We start from the raw sequence: 7737 nt of genomic DNA on the forward strand, positions 1-7737 counted from the left end.
AGCAGGGTTTCACGGGCTACGCCCGTGTTAAACCCTGCTAGTTACCTGGGTTGGATTGCCGGGTCACTTGACCCGGCGATCCAACTCTCTCCCCTTTTACACCAGGGAGCTGCCCAGGTTAACCCTTCAAAAACCCGGGTTTTAGCTCCGGTGTACAAGGGGTATCATAAAACTGTGGTTAGTTTCTTTTTTTATGAATTAACAAAATGCGAAGAGAATGAGCAGAAGAGAAATCTAAATAAAATCAATATTTGGTGAGAGCTCCCTTTTAGATACACTTCCACAAAGTCAGTACTTTTTGTAGGATTATAGTCAGGTGTATGATTAACCAATCATGCCAAACAGGTAATAATAATCATCATTTTCATATGTAGGTTGAAACACAGTGATTAACTGAAACAGAAACAGCTGTGTAGTAGGCTTAAAACTGGGTGAGGAACAGCCAAATCTGCTACAAAGGTAAAGTTATGGAAGACAGTTTCATGTCACAGGTCATATACCACAGCAAGACTGAGCACAGCAACAAGGCACAAGGTAGTTACACTGCATCAGCAAGGTCTCTCCCAGGCAAAGATTTCAAAGCAGACTGGGGTTGATGTGCTGCTCAAGCTCTTTTGAAGAAGCACAAAGAAATTGGCAACGTTAAGGACTGTAGACGCAGTAATCGGCCAAGGAAACTTAGTACATCAGATGACAGACACGTCATGCTTACTTGCCTTCGTAAATGGAAGATGTCCAGCAGTGCCATCTGCTCAGAACTGGCAGAAACCATTGGGACCCAGGTACACCCATCTACTGTTTGGAGAAATCTGGCCAGAAGTGGTCTTCATGGAAGAATTGTGGCCAAAAAGCCATAACTTTTACATGGAAAGAAGGTTAAGCGACTGAATTATGCATGAAAACATAGGAACTGGGGTGCAAAAAAAATGGCTGCAGGTGCTCTGGACTGTTGAGTCAAAATGAGAAATATTTGGCTGTAACAGAAGGCAGTTTGTTCACCAAAGGGCTGCAGAGGGGTACAATAATAAGTGTCTGCAGGCAACAGTGAAGCATGGTGGAGGTTCCTTGCAAGTTTGGGTCTGCATTTCAGCAAATAGAGTTGGGGATTTGGTCAGGATTAATGGTGTCCTCAATGCTGAGAAATACAGGCAGGTACTTATCCATCATGCAATACCATCAGGGAGGCATCTAATTAGCTCCAAATTTATTCTGCAGCAGGACAACAACCCCCACAGAGCCCTGATCTCAACTTCATCAAATCGGTCTGGGATTACATGCAGAGACAGAAGGATTTGAGCAAGCCTACATCCACAGATCTATGGTAAGTTTTCCAAGATGCTTGGAACAACCTCCTTGCCGAGTTCCTTCAAAAACTGTGTGCAAGTGTACCTAGAAGAATTGATGCTGTTTTGTAGGCAACGGGTGGTCACACCAGATATTGATCTTAACTAGATTTCTCTTCTGTCCATTCACTTTGCATTTTATTAATTGATAAAAATAAAAATATATGTATCTAAATAAATATATATATATCAACAACAGCAATGCCTCTATATTGCGCTAGACACATTGTAAATTATATTTAGACTAAATTATATAAGCTGCACTTCCCTTTAGGCTCCATGTTAGAAAAGCCTTAGATAAAAACATAAAAAAATATAGCCAGAAAGGGTGCTAATTGGTAATTGCCTTTTTTAGCATTTCAACATTTCAAATATCACATATATATATTATGGTAATCTGAAAAAAAAGTCCTTTTGAGTGGAGGAATCTAGGGAATAAACAAAAATAAACCAGTGGTCACAAGTGTTCAATAGACTGTCTTTTTGGAACAGAGCCTTGGGATCTTCCCATGAAACGGTGGTTAGGTAGAAGTGGATCCTTGATGGTTTATTTCCTTCTAGGAGCTTCTGAAATACAATAATTTGGAAAGGGGAAATGGGAAAATAGATCCTGCACAGGAATAATGATTAAATAATGTTTTAAGACCAACTATAAGAGATTCTTGGTATACAGTAAATCCGTATTAGTAATGAGGTGTTGGTGGTGCTCCCAGGAATTAATAAAATAGTGTATCTCAAAATAATTTTTGCAAAGGCAAAAAAAGAAGAAAAAATTCCTTTTTTGGGGCACTCTTGTGTGACTAGTGTAATATAATGTTGCTAAAACTTAACTTTTAATTGGCCTACTAGCTAAAAGAAATGAAAAAAAGAAAAAAACAATTATGGCGAAAATATGATGCATTCTATGGTAGTTATCCGTTCTTTCCCCGCAAACAAATGTTGTATATGCAACACTATATATTCAAATAGCACGGGATCATTTAGTAGTAAGTAATGTGCAAAAAATTGTGAGAATATAGTATATATCCCATGAGATATTATAGCAATGTACTGGATTGTAGTATAAGGGATGACAGTATGTAGTTCCCAATGTTAATCAACTGAATCACAGTATTGTGAAATATGACATAAATCCCTTGTACCAGCAATAATATAAAATTCCACATATCCCTTAAAGTAGCAACATATAGTGAAAGATTATCCAATAATTGCACATGACCCCTGAGACAATTAATAATGTTGTATTAGTGATACACTTTCCTTTGTTCATAGATTAACATGGATTATAGGGAACACTTTTACTCAATATAACACCAGTTCTTGTGAACAGAGAAAATAATCACAGCAATTATTGTCCCATATAATAGCAGCATGTAGTCAAGAAAAAATTGCACATTGCCCGTAAAAATAGTAAATACTGATTGTACAAAATATGTTTATATTTCACTATCCCCTTATTCATGAATTTGAAAGAACGTGCATAATAGATATTGCATCGTTCTATTGGAGATAGAGATAATCAGTGCAATACTCAAATCAATTGTATATATCCCCTGTAACAGTAATACAGAACAATTCAGTTGCACTGGATAATCTTATATTGCACAATTCCAATCAATTGTATATATCTCCTGTCATAAAAATACAGAACACATCGATTGCACTGGATAATCTTACATTACACAGTTCCCTCTAGACAAATCTGCAGTTAGAAAAAGGACAATAAAACTGTTTATGGTATCAAGCCTTGTACTCAATATAGCACCAGTTCTTATAAACAGAAATAATTAGCATATAAACAAGAAAGAATTGCACGTTGCCCGTAAAATAATGAATACTGTTAGTGCCAGAATTGTTTATATTGCACTATCCCCTTATTCATAGATGTGCATAATTAATATTACATCTCTCTATTGGAGGTAGAAGTAATCGTTGCAACATTCAATTCAATTGCATATATCCCCTATGACAGCAATACAGGGCATGTTAATCGCACAAGATAATCATTATATTGCACAGTTCCCTATTGACAAATCTGAAAAAGGACATTAGTGCTGTTTGTGGCATCAAACCTTATTGGTATGAATTAAATTGTCATCAGTATTGCACAAATCCTTACTGAGAAATATCATTACACATTCTCTAATGATCATGTACAGAATGTGCAGTATCAATTGATGTAGCAGTACTGATATTCTTTCCTTTAATAATTCAAATAGAAACATTCTCATTTGCGGTTAGTATCACATTGATTGACTCTCAATTAAGAGCCCATTAATAAATGGTATCTGGTATTCACTGATAAGAGATACAGAAATGGTATCTAGTGATTCAATATGGAATGGTTCACCAGAATAAAAAACAATTCAACCAATTATACCATATAGAACATCACAAAGATGTCTCCTAATTGTCGGTGTAATAGCAGGTGTATTGGGTCACTGTTATTCAGATTCCTCTGCATTGAACTGGTGATGAGAGAGTGGGGAAGCTTGTGTCTATAGAAATATAAAGTATAGTGGTGGTTTGTTAAGGGTATTTTAGTAATGGGAGTTAGATAATCCCTGGTGCCAAATGGTATTGCAAGGGTTAAATTCACCCAGACCAGTCAATACCACCACCTGAAAGAAGAAATAGAAAGTAATGTAACCTGTATATATCCTGTTAATGTGTCCAGACTCTGCTGGATAATCGTTTCCCACGTCAGCTGTGCTGAAGCAAAAATCTCACCCAAGTACAACAGTAGTTAAGCACTACCTCTCTCTGTCAGAGCCATGTGGCACAATATAACACAGTGTAGCTGGAGGTCAGTGCTGGGTACAAAAACGGCTTACAGGTAGTGTGTAGCTGGGAGCCTAGCCAGCATCTCTGCCAGATCTTATGTAGCGTTGTATATCAGCGTGCGTCTGGAGGTCAGTGCTGGGTGAGGAATCAGCATGCACTCCGTGTGTAGCTGGGAGCATGTCTGCCGGTCAGCTGACCAGGCCGACGGTGGGAGGGGTGTGGTTGACGCGCGTTTCGCCGATGGGCTTGTTCACAACAAGTCACCTGTTCCCCCTTCTCACTGTCCAGGTTAAGTTCAGTTTACAGCCAATCAAATCAGTCATCTTTAAGATTGGCAGTATTCTTGGTCAATCAGCAGTCTCTGTGTACCTAGAATCTCTCTCTGATGATTGACATGTTAAAGATCCAATAACCTTCAATAATACATTTAAGTTTGATATATAAATCCAGTGTTAAGATAAAAAATGATATGCATGGCTGATATTAATTATAAGGGAATATATGTATAGCAATTATGCTAATATAATACAAAATATGACTGTGGACTTGAATTCAAATAATCTAAGTTAGTTAATAACAGGCTTAATTAGCATTTGATAAAAAAAAAAATTCTAAATAATTTTTTACAGAAATTAATTCATTAAGCATTAGAAAAGACACAACAATTGTCAATGAGTAATAAATATTATGTTAAAATAGCAATGTCAGTAAAATAATAGAATACTGGTAAATAATTGTAATCCCTACAAAGGGAATATGAGGACAAAAAAATATAAGGACAAACAGATGGGGGCAAAAAAGCAAGACAAAAGTGTATGTATATATATATATATGTAGAGTGGTGCAAGTGAAATAAAAGTAAAAAAGATAACTGTATAGTGAAAAATACATGTACTATAATGTCTCTGTAGAGGTGAACTGAGTAGATGTTTAATGATATGTATTGATGAATGGTGAGTAATAATACATGTGAATAGCACCTTTCTGATGTGTGTGCGTGGGGAAAAAATTAAATTAAAGGAGTTAACCCTCATTAAGTGTATGATAATATGGTGACTAGTCAATAAGATTAAAAAAGTGATACATGATAGTGAGATGCATGATAGGTGCAGAGTGGTGAGTGTTCTAAAAAATTATTGAAATGAGTGTGTGATATAGTGAAAATATATTAGTGAAAAAAATATATATAGAGAAATGTCAATGTAAAAACAAATAAAAGATAATCCTAAATTAATATTAATTTAACATAAGGTTATTAACCAAACCACACCAACATACATCTCTTCACTCATTTCAAAATATCTCCCTACCCGACCTCTCCGCTCAGCACAAGATCTGCGTCTCTCATTCCCACGCATTACTTGCTCCCATTCACGGTTACAGGACTTTCTTCGGGCTGCACCCACTCTATGGAATGCCTTACCACGCACAATACGACTTTCCTCTAGACTCCAATCCTTCAAGTGATCCTTGAAAACTCACCTCTTCAGACAATGTTATCAGATCCCAGAACCACCCACATAACCTTCATAGCCTCCATATGTAATTACATCCCCTTTCACAGTCCACACCCAACCTCACACATCGTCTTTCTCTCACATCCTCATGACATTTGGTCAACATTCCTGTGTGACTGGATCATGCAGCCCACCAAGAAACTGTGCATTCTGGCTGGACCAAAATGCAATATATAGCACCTATCCTTGTGTATCAATGCCTATTTCCCTATAGATTGTAAGCTTGTGAGCAGGGCCTTCCTGCCTATATATCTGTCTGTTATTACCCAGTTTTGTTCTATTAATGTTTACAATTGTAAAGCGCAACGGAATATGCTGTGCTATATAAGAAACTGTTAATAAATAAATAAATTTAAGTTAATTACACCTGACTGACGTGCATTGAAATTCATGATATATAAGATTATTCCTAAGAAGGTGAAAAGATTTATAAAAAAGCACTGAAATTAATGTTCTCATTCATCCCATTGGGGGCAATGCTGCCAAGTCTGAAGGTCCAGTAGCTTTCCTTCTTCAGCAGTCCATTAGTAACATCTCCCCCCTGATACCAAGGTTCACTATTTCTAAACCACATATTTTCAAATCTTTGACGGAACCTCCATGTTTTAAATGGAAGTGTCGCGCTACTGTGGTTAATTGCTTCATTTTAATCATATCTGATTCCGCATGTCTGATGGTACCCATATGTTCAAGTATTCTCTGTTTGAGCATGTGTGTTGTCATTCCAATGTATTCCAAACCACATGAGCACATGAATCAATAGATGACATTCTTGCTACGACAGTTGATATAATATTTCAATTTGATATCTTCTCAATATTTATCTTTAATTTTTGTGATATTAATCGTATGGTCGCAAATCTTACATGAACCACAAGGATAGGTTCCTATCACTGTAGGTAATTTGGGAGGATGTTTAATGTAATGACTCCTTGAAAGGTGATCTTTCAAATTCATTGACCTTCTCCAGCTCATGGCAACAGTATTATCAAGTTTTGATGCCAGATCCGTATCAGACAGTAGTATGGGCCAATGTTTTTGGATGGAGTTTTTGACCTCTCTCCTGTTTCCACAGAAATTACCTAAGTGACAAACCTGGTTTAGTAATTTCCTTACGTTTGCTCCCACCAAAAATTAGATAATCTCTTTTTGTAAGGGATGCAAAGTGGTATGCTTTTTTGATACTTGTCCTGCTGTAACCTCTTTCCTTTAAGTGATTGGTCAATTAGATACCTTTACTCCGATATATCGCTTCATCAGAGCAGTTCCTCCGAAGTCTCAAGAATTCTCCCTTAGGTATGTTCTCCAAGGGGGGGGGGGAGTGCGAACTATCATGGTGCAAATATATATATATGTATAGGGTGTGTAGAATGGCGCTCTGGTTTAAGTCACCATAGTGCAAAAAAGTCCAGTTAGTGCTAACAGGTGTGACACTTAGATCCCTTTTGGTGAAGGTGGCAGCAGTCTTCCTGTATTCCTGAATGGCAGTCAGGGTGAATGTGATCTGGAAATAGGGTATGGAAAGAACATGCATCTGATAGTGTAGTATTTCAAAATGTTTTTAGCACGTGCTCGAATATAAATGTGCGTACCAGAAAATAAATCTTTAAAGCTTACCTGTAGGTCTTTTACTGGGACCTCATATGGTGAGATGGTTTCACAGCTTCGGGGTGACCAGGAACCTTAAATAAGATTGGCTCGCATCGAGCCAAAACAAGCACATATAGTGTAGTAATTTTATGTACAAAAAGAATGGTGTGGTAAACAGTTAAGAATGCGTACCAGAACGTTACTTGAATCTCTGCATAAAGTACTAAGTCGCCTCTTCAAACTCACATGGTGGCCCCAGCATTAGCATGTGCAGGTGGAGTAGATCAGCTTAAATCAAGCAGAAAATGACCCTTACTCAAAGGAGCTTCATCAACAAGTGTTTTTTTTAATAATACTTAGTACATGGGGAATACAAGGTACACAAAGGGTTAAAAAACATAGAAATAGGATAAAGGGATGCTTATCTGAACAATCAGTAGTGTGGAGAGGAGCTGGAACAGGGGCCAACGCGTTTCATCCAAATAGACTTCGTCAGGGGTATG

The 7737-nt window shown here is 37.3% G+C and overlaps 1 long non-coding RNA gene across 1 annotated transcript; it reads right to left on the reverse strand.

Annotated features, from left to right (window-relative positions):
* Positions 1–1675: 1675 nt before the first annotated feature.
* On the reverse strand, positions 1676–4376 carry LOC148518764 (uncharacterized). Its single transcript, XR_015878974.1, has 2 exons — positions 4178–4376; positions 1676–1910 (listed from the first exon to the last, which is right to left on the reverse strand). It is a non-coding gene; the product is annotated as an uncharacterized LOC148518764 (long non-coding RNA).
* Positions 4377–7737: the final 3361 nt, after the last annotated feature.

Source organism: Taudactylus pleione, unplaced genomic scaffold (genome assembly GCF_031769625.1).
Source record: "Taudactylus pleione unplaced genomic scaffold, aTauple2 ptg000199l, whole genome shotgun sequence".
In the NCBI taxonomy this organism is placed as follows: Eukaryota; Metazoa; Chordata; class Amphibia; order Anura; family Myobatrachidae; genus Taudactylus; species Taudactylus pleione.